The sequence below is a fragment of the Anopheles nili genome, chromosome 2 (assembly GCF_943737925.1).
Source record: "Anopheles nili chromosome 2, idAnoNiliSN_F5_01, whole genome shotgun sequence".
Taxonomy (NCBI): Eukaryota; Metazoa; Arthropoda; class Insecta; order Diptera; family Culicidae; genus Anopheles; species Anopheles nili.
Window position 1 is genome coordinate 65,614,062 of NC_071291.1, and position 15,377 is coordinate 65,629,438.

Below are 15,377 nucleotides of genomic sequence, written 5' to 3' on the forward strand. Positions count from 1 at the left end.
AGGGCCCAAAGGAAGTGCCAAAGATTGTGATCTCCGTGGGTACCCGACGAATGCCGCTTCCTCGCAGGACCTGCCGATGCATTCCAGCGCTGTGGTATGTTGGAGATTTCCTTCGGCAGATTTTTATGCCAACTCGTCAAAATGTTGTTTTGCATGAATGGCGCTGGCCGTTGGACAGCAAGGGCTGATCCCTATGGGCGATACGCCGAAAAGGATGTCGGATGGCGTTTCGCTTGGTCATGATGAATGCGGTGTTTGGCCAAACGCCAGTTACCCACGGTAGAGTAGTACCAATGGCGTACAGTTTTGCGAAGGCAGGCCAAGCGATTGCATTAAATTATGCGAACATCTGTGGGAATTTTGTGTTGTGTTAGCACGCAACATGCACCATGATGACAAGCATGTTGCAGAAATTTTACTTTGTGATGTTTCTTTTTTTGTTCATGCTCATCTTATATTCTTAGCGAGGATGAAAATTGATTTAAAATGTATATATCGACATGTTTCTTAATTATCCTTGTTTCATTGAATATAATGTATAGCGTTCAGTTAATAAAACTGTGAAATTTATTCTAACACGAATAAGCAATAAATCCAAGAATTTTGTATGCTTCCAGTTTATCAGAAGTGTGCTTTTAGTTCAACAAAATATCGTAGAATCAAAAAGACCATTCATTTTTAACGCCAAAAACCCCGCAAACCGGACATAGGGCCTATTTGTGTAGCTTTTCTTAGCATCCATATTGATTGATGAATGGGTTCTGGATTGATTGCTTTTCGAAAAGTATTAAGGATTCTTATAGAGTTTGACAAATATCTGTAAACCATGAATATCGTTTATACAAAAATAGCTATCTCTTAAATTGCGTTCTAAAAGTCAGAATGAATTGTTCATCTCGATAAAGCATAAACGTTTTCCATTTACGATGCAATTTCCGCAGCTTCAGTTACTGATGATCGTATCTTTATAATGATCTCTTCAAATGCTGCCAACAACCACGTTGAGCACACACTTGTGTAAGAGCAATCGGATGCCTCCCGCACTGCTCTCAGTAAATCAATTAATGGAATGTTTATTACCCTTGTAGCTCAAATTAGACACATTTGCATCTAATCGAAGCCATTAAAATGGTTTCGCTTGAGACGACGCCTTCCTGGAAATAGTCGACTCACTTCCGTTCTCTTTACTCTCCGTTGGTCAATCGTCTTCGTTGGGCTCCCCACACAGCTTCAGATGATAATAGAGGGAAAAAATCATTCCATCCTCCATCGGCCTCCACGATGCCCGGTAAAAGTTGAACACATTTACTTGATTTCCCGATGTAATGACCGATCGATCCACGATCGGTGGCACGAATCGGTTGATCGTTAATGTGCGTATCGACTAATGAATGCGCCTTTTTCGCCGTTTGTTCCGGCGAGATGGCCCGAGGATTCGTCTGTCTCCGCTCGGACGCTAGACCTTGGACTGCTCGAATAATGATCAGTCTTGGGTGGTCTCGCGAGCTGGATTGAAACGTAACTCAACATACACACACACACCACCACCACCCTGCCGTCTCATGTGTCCATCACGCGCCGATGGATTAAGGGTGATGGCTAAAGCAATCGAGCTGAAGCAAACCCATCCACTGTCCTCTGTCAGGTTGTTGGCGTGACGTTTTAATCTCTTTCTCGGGTTGCTCTGCTCGCTCGCTCACGTCGCTCACGGACCTCATAAATAGCCCTAGGACAGCGCTAATGCCCTGCGGGGACGCAGAAGGACCCGAAAAAAGGGCCACGATCGTGGGGTGGTCTATCGGAAATCGACACCAATTCCGATAACCGCCCCGAGCGCGTTGTTGCGTTGTCGTGTTTTATGTCTTCTTCACGTTTACGACTCAATGCTCCACCGATTTACAGCTAATCGAATGCGTGTATGATGTCGTTTGCATTGTTTTTTTTTTGTGTTTTGTGTGTTTTTCACCCATCGCCCCGACGAGGACGATGCCATCCATCCCTCCGGATGCCCTTCGATGCCACGCTGCCACCGGTTTGAGATGATGTTGTAAACGAATCGGAATGTCGTCCGTATTTATGGTGCTCTCAGCAACCATTCGAAGGAGAAGCCAGTTTAAGGCGGCTATCCTAAAGCCCTAATCCAACGCCGAAAGTATGCCACCCGGAACGGGCGCAAACGGACCGTTTGGCGGAATTGGCGAAAACTTATGGTAAATTAATGAACCCCAAACCGCAAGCGGCCGACCAGCGGCTTTGTGGTCTTTCTTCGTGCGCATAACATAATGAATCAAGCCGATAGCGTTTTGAATCATTTTCAGCGTCATTAGAAAGTCGTTAAACGATACGACGCCCCTCGGGACGCCGGCCGTGGAATGCGTGAATGTTTTGTTAACCGTCGGTGGATGGTTTCGTTTGGAAAGCATCTTCATTAAGTACTTCCTTCTCGGCAAAGCACCACAAATCCCTTGAGGTGGATTTTTTATTTTCCATTTCCATGCTTTCACTCATTTCGATTCAAATTCAAACGTTCGATTACGTTTCCCTGCGCTCGAAGAAACGAAAATGCGAACGGAAACCAGGTGCGACACGTCGAATGAAAAAAAAAACTGTGAATCAGAAGTGAGGCGCACAACAGCAAAAAAATGCATACATTTCGTTTAGCACGACAATTAATCCTCACCGACCGATGCGCTTCGAAATAATACCCATCCGGCTTAAGCGGTCCAATTAAATTAACAATTTGTAACCGTTTTTCGCCGTCCGGTGGAGTTCGCTTTACGATCTAGTAATAACATTAATTAAGATCGTCTCGGGCAGCCTCATTATGGGATGCTGCGAATGAAACGGAACACGCCCACGGGGCTGCAAATTACGTTCGGCATTTTGAGCTGCGTTTCGGGGAAGGAAGGATGCGTGCTGGGCAGTTGCTGGGAGTAGTAAAAATCGCACACCACGCCGCTCAATAGGCTCGGCGGGGAATCAGTCCCGAAACAAATGGCTGACCATCAATCGCGCACAATAATTATCACCGCATGTGCGGCGGAACGCGTACAACCTCCGTCAACTGATTTACGACGGAATAACCCACATTTCCGACCGTACGGGTGACCGTTTCTGGCAGACGCTTTTGTCGGCACGGGATCAAAGCTTTCCTTTTTGCGCTTCGATGTGCCGATTGAAACATCAAACCGTTTCAATACTCGCAGCACCCCGTGACAGGAACGAGCTCGAGAGAAAGACCAAAAAATAAAGACACCAAAAAGGACGAAGCCGATGAAAGGGAGAGTATCCGGCGTAATCCTATCACAACATTGGTAACTTTTTACGCACATCTTCATCGGGCGTGCAAAGGATCTGCCGGTGGGATGGATTTCTCATCGATCCGACATGGGAACGGCAAGGCTCAATTCCTTCTGGTCGGTTTGTACCTTTTCTTCGGTCGGCGAGGTTGACTGCCTCTGAAAAGCTCCAGTTTTACGAAACCATTTTCGCTTTGATGACGGAAGAGAAAGATGTCTCGTCAGGTGGTACGTGCGTGAAATTGGCTACTTGCTGAGATGAGAAAAGAAGAGCCCCGGTGGTGGATGAAACCCTAGGACCGCGTTCAGTACCGATAAATCCGAGAAAATAAAGCAATGACATTTTCGTTTCTTTTTTCTTGTAAAGCGCACTAAGAGGATAAAAAACCTCTCTACAACCTGTGCAGAAAATGAGCCGCTACATAAAGAAACAAGGTGACCCACTGACGAGGAGAAAGATTCAAAGTGTTGTCACAGCAAACAAAAAGTCGAAAGCAAAATCAGACCGAAAAGGTGGCTTGAAACTGCAGCGAATAAACGATCGCCGGCAACGATGACGAGCTTGCCAACGAGTCACCGGAAGCAATAATCAATTACAATCGAAGCGAATGTACACGAACCATTTACAGGCAGCGTACATACGATCGTGCCACACAGCAACAACCGTTTCGCACCGTCCCAATTTGAATCGTTATTATCGTAAAAAAATCGTTTTTTTATACATTTTTCGTCATTCCCATAGTCTGTAAAATTTTATCCAATCCACTTGTTATAAAAATTTTAAAAACTAATTGAATTTGAGAGTAACAGAGGGTTAAAGTTTTAAAAACTTATGGTATTATTATTATTTATTTATTTAGGGGCGGCCAGGCCGTATTGAGATTTATATGATTGTTTCTGGACTGAAAGGCATTTCCTCCCAACAGTTGTTGTGAGCCTTATCCCGGGCTGACTCGGTAAACAAAAACTTATTGAATTTGCGAGCACAATATTCTATTGATGGCTGAACATATTTATGGATTATTTTAGTTATACCATGAAAATACGTCGAATAAAACCCACCGTAAAGCGTGAACTTTTTACGCGGGGAATCAAATTGATTTGTAAAATTAATTTATGACTTTCGTTATTTTTGCTACTGTGTATAATTCAAGGGACACTCTGAACAAGCTTTTCACAATCCCTAGTCCTACATAAGCAGCTTATGCACGGAAATAATTCACTCCATTCATACGTAGTGGCAACATTGTTTATCGTGCACACGAAAGACTTAAAGCGACGAACCCGGTTTCAGGAACAAATTGCTCCTACAATGTTGTCGCCCGACTAATATCGTTTAAACCGCGCGCGATGCGTGTAGATCCTCAGGGTTAAAGCAAATAACCGTAGGACGATATTGTAGACAGTAAAATATTATTCACCAAAATTGAAATAAATTGAGTAAGACGGTTCTTCGTTCGCAAGGCAACGCTCGGTAACAGCACACGTCATTAAACTGAGTGAGCGACTGCTCGGCGAATGAATATGGTTACCAAAACGATCACGAACACTGGATATCTATGGTACCCAGCAGCCGCAATTCCGGGATTCGACCCACCCCGTGGACCGAATGAAACGATCGGACATTTCGCCAGATGATTGTTCTGTCATGGCTCCGCTTTTCTTTGGCACCCGGTACCCACCACGAGCGTCCATTTTTCCGGTTGCTCCAAGCGAAGTTTAACCTTTCGCGGGCCGTGCCCAAACGGGCTGCAAATTGGGAGCGAAGGAATCATAAAAGAAAGAAAAAATACCAGAGGACGATGTGGCGAGGAACGAAATGCTTCACCGGCCGTTCATCCGCACGGCGACTGGGCCAAACCCACCCGGGTGATCTTTTATTTTCTTTCTTTTTTCCCCCAATGTCTGTCCGCTGCGCGATGCGGTGGCCTGATAAATGGCCAATTGCCAATTTGTGCCACCGGAAAGCACCGCTAGATGACGTGGTGGAGAAGGTTTACGGGACGGTGGTGCTGCGGGAATGAGATGGAACAGAAAGGGTGCGAGCTATATGGTGAGGACAATTTGCATAAATCACCGTTCCAACGAATGCCAACCGGCTGGTTTGCTCCATCGCGCGAATCCTTTCGTCAACTGTCCAACGGTTTGTCAGCATTTTGGTTTTATTTTTTGATTATTTTTGACTTCGTACAACATGGGCCGCTTTCCAACCTCTCGGGAGTTGCCTTATGCAGAGGATCCCTTTCGTGGAAAGAAAATGTCCACACATGGCACCTTAAACGAGTACTTTTGTGAAACAGGAGCTGAAGAAACGTTTAAGCAAGTGGCATGAAATGCTGGACATAAAATGGATAAAAATGCAATTGATGTACAAAAATTCACCGAAATATCACGCAAAATAACATTGGCAAATTCATGATTTCAAAAGTGCTTATTTTCAACGATGTGGAATTTAACTTTATTTGCACTTATATAGTATTAAAATATCCCGCCTGATCTCTGTCAACTTTCAACCCGTTTGAGTGATCGCATGCGATCGTCAAGGACTGTGAATTTTGCCGTTAAAATGTACTTCCCATTCGAAACTGCATTTTTGCTTCAGCTCCGTACAGAAAAGGGGCCATTTCGATCCCCCGTTTCGGTCACATTCCAACTGCCCCGAGAAAGCAGTACGATCGATCGAATACCATCGGAGGACGGATTTGTTTGCGCTTTTTGTTTTGCACGTCTGTGTGTGTATGTGTGCCAAAGGAACATTCCCCAACGAACCCACTCCCCATTTGGCATTGGTGTGAAGTAGTTAATTTCAGCCGGTGCAGCGTCGGGCAAAAGTTGAATGAAATAAAAACCCCAACCGTGCGCGTCGAAATGGCCGACCAGGACACACACGGCGACCGCGTGCCATCGGTGAGGTCCGTACTGGTTTTAATTAGCCGGAATACGTCAATCGCCCAGCGGCATCACGGCGGCTACGGTTCGGGTAGTTGCGCGCGAACGTGCCGCGGTTCGCCGCCGGCCACACGGACGGGGGCAATTAATTTGAGGAAATTGCTTTTAAGGTGAAAAATTACGACACGCCACTTCGGAGAATTTCTGCGACCTGGTCTGGCGGGTAGTCCTGATCAACAACAAAAAATATATGCCCGGTAGCCAACGACAGGCGGGAGGGCCATTCCTGATTTGGATGCGTATCGTTGTTTGACATTTGGCGCGATTGATGGAACGCGATCGATGAGCGGAGATCAGCGGCGTGGAAAATGGACGTCGTTTGTTGTTTCGAACATTTGTTACAAGTTGGAAAACGATGACCAACAAACTAACGATGAAAGCTTTAATATTCTTTAATGATCATAAAAACATTTTGAACTTGCTAGGTGTCAAAATGAACTTTAATTTAATAATCAAAATAGTAAAAAATAAGACAATAAATATTAATACATGTTTCTCTTTCGTCAATTATTTCAATTTTGCTTTTAAGAAAAACCCTGCAATATTATTTCAGTCATTTTCGTAATCGCTTCATGATTGAATTAAATATCGCAACCGTTCATTTACTCGCATGCAGCTTTGATAACAATCTTTATTGCCAAAAATTACCTTCGAGAACAAAAAAAAAATACGAACGACCAAACAAACAAACATTGTCCGTGCAATTATTACCGCAATTATGTCAATTTGGCTGATTTGATCATGTCCGGATCGTTGCGTACATATTTCCATCCCATTAGCCCGCTCTTCCCTTCCGGCCCAGCGCCACCATCGTGCTTGTAAACTCTCCCGGCTCGGGTGCAGGTCCTTTTCAATAAAGTACAAAATTCCAAATGAGCCCATTTCTCGCTGCCACCTGTACGTGCCGTCGCCATGATCACGCGGATGGATTGTGCAGGTTGTGCAGGATCGAACAAAAATAAATTTCGACCCAAAAAGCAATGTCACGGAAGGGTACGAAACAGCGGGATCAGAACAGGGAAGTCGCAAAGAAAAAAAAAACAACATAAAAAGATCTGTAACAAATTATTCGCCCCTCGGCTCGGGTGGAGAACGCTGCGCTTTGGCTGGGATCAGGAAAGGATACAAAAAAGCATAGCCCGACAGGGAAAAATTATAAAAAAAAACACACAAGCAGCCTGCAAGTAAGCAAATCTCCTGCCAACGATGAAACGGAGGGGATTCCGAAGGAGATGCGCGTTTGTCCTCCGTTTTCCGTAGAAGATTCTCGCTGATTTGGGCCAGTGTGTCTTTTCCTGTACCACGTATGTTGTTTTTACTCGAGCTTCGTGCTTAATTTGTTGGACTGATACGTAAGCTTATTGCGAGAGGGGGCTGATTTTTCTTCCATCTCCTTTAACATTGCTAATTTAGTTTGTTTTGACATATATTGCATGTATAGTAGGCTTTAATTATTTTTGTTTGGTGACAGTAATTGCTTATCTAGAGTTTGCAGCAGTTCAACTAGAGCATATTATATCCAAGCTATCAAGTTGGTCGTAGTTTTTGATGAAAATAATTTTAAATAATTAATTTTTATGTACAATGCATCACAAACTTTAACAGACAAAAATATCATTAAATTATACGCCATTTTTAATATTTATACTAGCTTATATATTTATCAGAAAGATTCTAGAACCAACACTCTGATGTTGTTAAAAAAAACCAATGTTAAAAAAAAATTAAACGAATTAAAAGCGAAATAAATCGGCCGGAACCAATTTCGCACCCAAATGCATTCGCCCAGTAACGCATGTAACGCCTTCGTACGACTGCAAACTCCAGCATCCTACTCGAGCCGCGCCTTCTGCTGGCTCAGCGGAAAAAGAAAACAAAATGGACAAGCGCAAGGAGGAGTGCGGTGCAGGGCGAAGTCGCTGCCGGGATAATAATATGCAGCATAATGCCGTGCGCTTTTATAATAAAAGTCAAAAAATCATCCTGGGTGGTCTACGGATGGATGAAGCAGGGAAAAAATAAATCAGAAAAAAAATGAACGAAAACAAAAAACACAAGCGCACACAGCCACTCACACACACACACACACACGCGTACGCACCAACAAGCCTCGATCCTCGAAGGCCACCGAGGGTTCGCCGGGGCTTTGGCTTTTCGATTTTGTTTTCTCCGCACGCCAGTTACCCGGGCAGGGTTTTGTTTTGGTTTTTGTTTTTGTGTCGCAATCGGTCCGGGCCGTTGCAGAGGACAGCAGATAAGCCCGACCGGGCAGATCCGGTGGACGGTTCTCGATCGGGCGCCGGCCATCGAGACCGAGGGAAAACCCAGGCGCGACGCGTGCAACCCGTCAGCCAGACGAAGAAAAACTCCGCCCCGATCGCGTACGCCCGGGGGACCACGCCGGCCATTGTTCGCTGACGAAATGATAAAACGCGAACGGAACGACAGGCGACATGGTTAATTCGGGCCTTTTTTTATATGGGAGGATTTTTTTTCTCCTGGCCTTCTCTTAACGGGCCCTTAAGAAAACATTTTTATTGAGCAATACAAGCCTTATCCGAGCGATAACTTATAAATTATGCCGTAGCTTCTTCGTCTAATTTCGGTCGTCCGGTTCGTGTGGTTTTGCTTCGGTGAGCGTACAAGTTTATTACGCTCGAGAGGACGCCCAGAGGACGCCTAAAGCTGCAATGGGGAGGAATTTTTTTGTTGTGCAACGCTTTCAGACAATTCTCGTCTGGATAAGGCAAACCGTACTGCTCATTAGTTTTAATTAAGCAGATCTTAGTAACTTAATTGTAATGTAGGTTCCGTGTGACGAGAAAGTTGTATAATTATTTGTATTAGTATAGATTGCTTTAATTCATGGTTTCTTTACATATAGATGAATTAGAATTGTAAATTAAGTGTCATAAAATCAGATATTTTGCAAAACAATGCAATATGATATTTGCCGCAAACCGAATAAATCAGAGTGAACTTTAAAAAAAAAACATGAATTTATGATACTTAAATGTCAGCAGAATTTATATTGCTACGTCAATTCGCTCCGCCATAGCCTCCACCGATCGTCAGTGACACACTCATCGAGTGATTTCATCATCGACTCGCACGCTTGATCAATACCCGACGTACATCGCCCCAAAAAGGAACCAGCTTCTTAGCGCCATGCGTGACCTCCATTATTGGCAGGACACGTTAATAACATGGTGCTCTTCATGCGATGCGTTCTCTCCCATCGGTGGTCTTTTATTGTTGCCTCTTGTTTCGCCAGCAATCCGTGCTAGAACCGCAACGGGCTCGAAAGAACCGCGCGAACGATCGAGAAAAAGGCAGACGTCGCGGACGTTATTGAAATTCGTAGACGGATTAAACCGCGCGCAGATGAACTCATCCATAATATTTAGGCAATTTGTGCTGTGTGGTCTTTCTGCGATTATTTACCATTTGGGCAAATCTTCGGTTCGTATCGCCTTCCCGTGTGCCCACCTCTTTCTCCGGGGTCTCTTTCGTCCAGCGAAGGGACACGACACGCCGCTGGTTTTTATCAGCACACCAATTCTGGCCCTCACGGATCTTTGACGCCGGTGTGCTCTTTTCGTTACGAAACCAGACACGAACATTTTTAGTGCTATTTACTTTTTTTCCCTCATTTCTTATTCCCTTCTTCTTTTTGCGTCTGTCTCTTTGTCTCTCTCTCTCACTCTCGCTATCTCGAGGCGAAGAGAGAAGGCTCGGGGCGGAATACATACATATTCAAAGATTCGTTTTGGAAGGATTAGAGTAAATCGGCTAATTAATTAGCATTAGATTAGCAATACAGGTTTATTAGACGCCGGTTCTGCCGCTACCGTCGTGTATCCTGCGGCGGTGTGCTGGGAAAGGGGAAAATAACCGCCACACTGCTGGAGGAACAGAAAAAATGCCGATTTATTGGTTTCATAAATTAACCGCGCTCGTCCGCGTACGGTGCATGACCGGCGAGTGAAAAAAAGAGCTGCCCCGCAAGAGAATGCAATTTATGGGTATTATTATAATGGCCGCTCACCCGAGCCCCCAAAAACCTTCACGATCACTTTCCCGTCGCACTTTTAATTGCACCGCACCCGCTCCGACGCTCAGACGCTCAGGTTAAGCTATCAATTTTCCCCTAACTACGGCCATATGCCACCTACGTCGAGCAATCGATCAAAGCCCGTGTATGCAAAATACGGCCGGCGCTTCGAAACGGAGACGATCGATCAACGCTGCCGCGGGACCGTGATATTCCGGTAGCCGATTGGATGCGACATCAGCTAATGGGCGTCGATTTGTCACAAATTCGGCCGATGCAATCTTAACATTAGCTCAGAAAAACCCGCCAAGGAGTGGCGTGGCTCGTGAGGTTGAGCTGTTTGGCTCATCGAGAGAGTGCTTTCGATTAAAAGTTTTAAGTGAAATCGCTGTAGCGTGGCAGCTTTTGATATGAAAACCTTAAGATGGCAAGCTGGTCGTCGGGTACTTTTGGAAAAAGGATCTCAATCATTGCGAGAAATAAACTTCATTTTCCTGTCCTTTCAAGGAATCGATCACCTTCAAGCGTTGAAAAGGACATTTCCCCATCTAAGATAGTTCATAAAAAAAGCTATAAAATATTGCCAAGTTATCCTTCATCATCGATCTTCATTAGTTTGAGTGACGTTTTCGTCGAGAAACTGTCACTTCTGACAAATACGCCATCCAAGATAGCGTTGAGAGCCAAGGAACGCATGCATCGAAGTGTGTACGTTTTTCTTCTTCAAATCCTTGCTTGCACAATGCGGCTGCACTCGAGATCCTTCGCAGGAAAGGTGCCAAATGCCAACACAACCGACCCTACGGTTTCTGTAGTATGTACGTTTACGCTTTCCGTGTCCCTGTGTGGCGTGCCTACCGGGAATTCCGTAGGTTTTTGAGCAGTAGAAGAGAAAAAAAACATAACACAAAAAGGCCACACGGCTTTGTGGAGGATGTTTTTGTTGTTTTGGCACACAAAACACAAATATTTACCCTTCGCTTGCTCTCGGAAAGGGGGAGAGGGGGTTTACCGCCTCAAGGATACGCCGGCTGGAGCGAGGGAACGGAATCTACGTACACGCACCCGAACCCGGCCAATGCCAACGTAAACAGGTTTCGAAAAACCCGAAGGATTTACCCAATCCTGCACGTCAAGTCCTTTTTGCTTTTGCTTGAAGGTAAAGGAGGCTGTACGAGTGAAACTTCCAACAAAAACAGCACGCCATGCGCAAAAGGGTACGCGCGCATGCGGTGTTTATTGCGGTTTGACGTTTCTGGAGCATTCCCGGCAAGGACCTTGCAAGGACCTTGCAAAATTCTGCCGCCACCCTGCGGTGCTCCGTGTGTGGTCGTGTAAATTTCCCTTTAATTTTTCCTTTTTCGCCATCGCCACATGTTGAACCTTCCTAAAGTGAACGTGAACGTGTTTTGAGAAACGAAAAAAGGATTTCTCTGAAAAGCGCTCGAAAAAAAAACGGGTAATTTCAACGCTGCGAGCGATTGGTTTCCAATGTCATAAACATAAATCAAGCTATTTCCGGCTCGAAACCACCATCGCTGCGGGCTCGTTAAGCCGCTGTACCTTTCCGACGTTCAGCTCGTAACTAATCCCTACACGATCGGTAACGTTCAACACTTTATAAATACAGCCATCAATCGTGAGCGTCCGCAAAGATTCTTCCCTGTCCCTGTCGTGCGAGCTATGATGGAGACGAAAAGCGGCTCATTTCAGTGCTTCCCTACCACGCAGCCCGCTGAAAACCCGCTCCCAAATGGGACGATTAACATAAACGGGCCAATTTCTGGGAATGAATTGCTAACGGTGGTGGTATGGGTTTAAAAAAATACATCCTTCCCGAACCCACGCGACGCGATCTTCTTCGGGTAGTGAGCTCATCGGAATGAGCGGAATTGGCAGTCGAAAATCATCCGAAAATCGATAACTGTCAATCAGCGATAAAATATATAAACTCTCGGCTCGACGGCGGCATTATTGATCACCGATCGCCGGTCGGGAGGAAGGATTTTGTGGCCCAAGGGAATCGCTAATTTTGAGCTTCATAAATTCGCTGGCGTACCGGAGCGAATCGGTTTCGCATTAATATTCACCATTTTTGCTAAATTCTCATTATTGCTTATGATTAGGAAGGGGGTAGTAAATCTTTTGCTGGGGGTGAGAGAAAAAACCCCCGACAGTGGCCTATTGGGACAGTCATCGTTTATTATCAGCTCGTGTGGATGAGGGATGATGATCGAGGGAGAGCATCGTTAAATGTTCGTTAATGTGAGGCTACTTTAGCAATCTATTTAATGAACTTCAGCAAGCTTATCGCTATATATGTCGCTAAAAAAACAATGACATCACCAAATCCAGAAGCGGGTTGTCAAGATGATATTTATATGATTTTTTTTAGGAAAAAACATTTTTAGGAATACTTATATTTTGCTATTCTTTTCATTGCGAAACAGAGCTTAATTTTTTCTCGTTTGCTTTTAAATGCAATTATACATTAGGACTAGTTGGAGTATTCTTCAAAAAATAACAATAATATAAGTTAATATAATAAGTATGTTGTTGAACATAATCAAGGTATGTTTAATACGTTCATTCCACACTAAAAGACAGTTAAACGATCAACCAACTCGCTCCTTTCTCAGCATTCCACTCCATTCCACGCCGGCTTTCTTCGCAAACTTTTACCCATCTCCTTGATCCCGTTCAGATACCCAGCCCAGATCCGCGTAAAGATCGCGATCGCGCCCCAACCAGCAGTAGCCAGGCGCCGGCGGGAGCACGCCGAGATTGGACGCACGGTCCCGGGTACATGCCGGGGTTGTTTGTTGTTTTTCGCTCTCCTTCTGCATTTGGCTAATTACCCTTCATTTGTTCCGGGGAGCCCAGAGAACCGGGAGCACTGGCTCGGAGGCACACGGCCCACCCAGGCATCGAGCAGAAAAACCGTAGACCGCAGATGGAGGCCGTCCTAGCTCGATCGCCACTGGCGCTGCCGATCGCGGTGGCGCTACGAGCTTCTGGAGCGAATACTGCGGTGGAACTGTGGGGGTTTGAGGCTGGGCAATTATTTGCGATTATGAGCCGCGGTTTGGCTCCACCCTGGTTGAAACTCCCGAATCGATCACGGAATCCGGCGCTGGGACCACCGACGGTGAATGGTTTGGGTCTATTGGCCGTTTGTTGTTGTTCGAGTTCCTTAAAATAGATTACCGGCTAGGCGAATGAATTTTGTTGCTACGAATTTGCTTTATAATATCAGTATTTTTGTATCACTTTAATGTATTTTGAATTAATTAACAGAGAGCATAATTTGACATACGAAAGCTCTTTGAGCTACATAGTAAAATGAAGCAAAAGAGTTGAAAAATAAAGATTTAAAATTTGTATAAACATAGATAAAATATTTTGGCATTACTTTAAACTATTTAAAAATTTGCTTCAACAGTTTTAGAAACACTTACATCATCTTCATAATTGCTTATGTAACGTAAGGCGTTTATTTCATCCTACTGTTATTGGGACTATCAAAATAAATCAAGCCGTTAATCACACCAATCAATCGGTATACCACAAAAGTTGCCAAAAGAAATAACTGTCAATCCGGTTCGAAGTCTTCCCGATCTCAACATAGGAAGTCGCCACTTCCGGTGGCCTCTCACAACCGATGTTCGCCGCCAGCTGGGAGTGGGAAATTTCCCGGCTCTATTGAAAACACCGGCACCATTAGCATACCATCGCTGAAAGCCCGCAAAAGGGGCCAGACCCCGGAAACAACCGGGCGGTACAAATTTATATCCGGCATCGGTTTAGAGAACAGTTGGTTGAAAAAACAAGAAAAAAATACCCCACACGGAAGAACGCCATATCGTGGCCCCAACGAGCGCATGTCACCTCGTACCGCGTGGCGTTGGCCTACAAGGCTGTCCTTACATCCCTTCCAGGTTCACCTTCGCGAGATGGTTCCATAAGCCGAAAGGAGAGCAAACCCGGCCATCGCTCCACCAGCGCTCCATCCGCATCTCAGATGAAACGCGTTTGCTTTTTTTTTATATATATATTCCTCAATTCAACTCCATCTTCGTGCTCTTGTTCGGTGGGGACGATCAGGCGACTTTGCGATGCCCGAGTTCGATGGTGGTCGGAAAACGGAAATGTCGAAGTTAAGGTTTTTTTTTTTGCTTTTACACACATATATATATATTTTCTTTTTCCGCCCGCCATTCAGCCAGAACCCAATATTCGGTCGGTCGACCGGTTGGTGGGCTGGTTGGGAGATTGGTGCAAGACACAAACACTCACGCTAACGGACCTCCGGGCAAAGGAAGACGGCCGGAAGGTTTGTGGGCTGCAGAAGGGAAGCACGCGCGATCGCGACGACGACGACGACGACGACGACGACGATCGGAAGGGATACATTACAAGCGGCATTCATTAGGGCCCCCGGTCAGGAGGAAAAGCGCGATCGTGCGGGAATATACGAAAGACCGCGAGACCACCAACGATGCCGCCGCCAGCCCAGGTTGGGTTGAAATTGAAATTGAATTTGTCATGTTTGAAACGGTTTAGATATTAATATTATTATTCTCGCGCGGGTGTTGCGCGTGGGTGGGACCCTGAGGAAAGGGGAAACGAGTGGGAGAAGATGCTTCCTGGAGAGAGGGGAGGGAGGGTTAGTGGAAAGGAAGCCCTTGAGAGCTGGCGACCTCCGGCGATGAGGGAAAATGATGAATGAATGCGCCAGAGCTCGTGTGTGTGCGCGCGCGCGTCAACCTTGGGCGGCGCGGACGCGATTCGTTCTGGTCTATGATTACGCGACTTTATGCTTTCGAGAACCCGTCTGGCACACGGTGGTGTCGGGTGTTCGTTTGTTTTGGGGTTGTTTATGTCGCACAGCCACCGGTGGTGAGCATGCGAGGATATAGTCGACGCTTGGCGCATCTGGAGTGAGCTCAGTTGTGCGAATAACACGCCGTTTGCTCGTGATGCTCGACATTTATTAACGCGATTGTGTGGCATAATTTAAATTTACACGTTACAATGTTTGCTGTTCTATGGGCTTTGCAGAGTTACAATAAGAG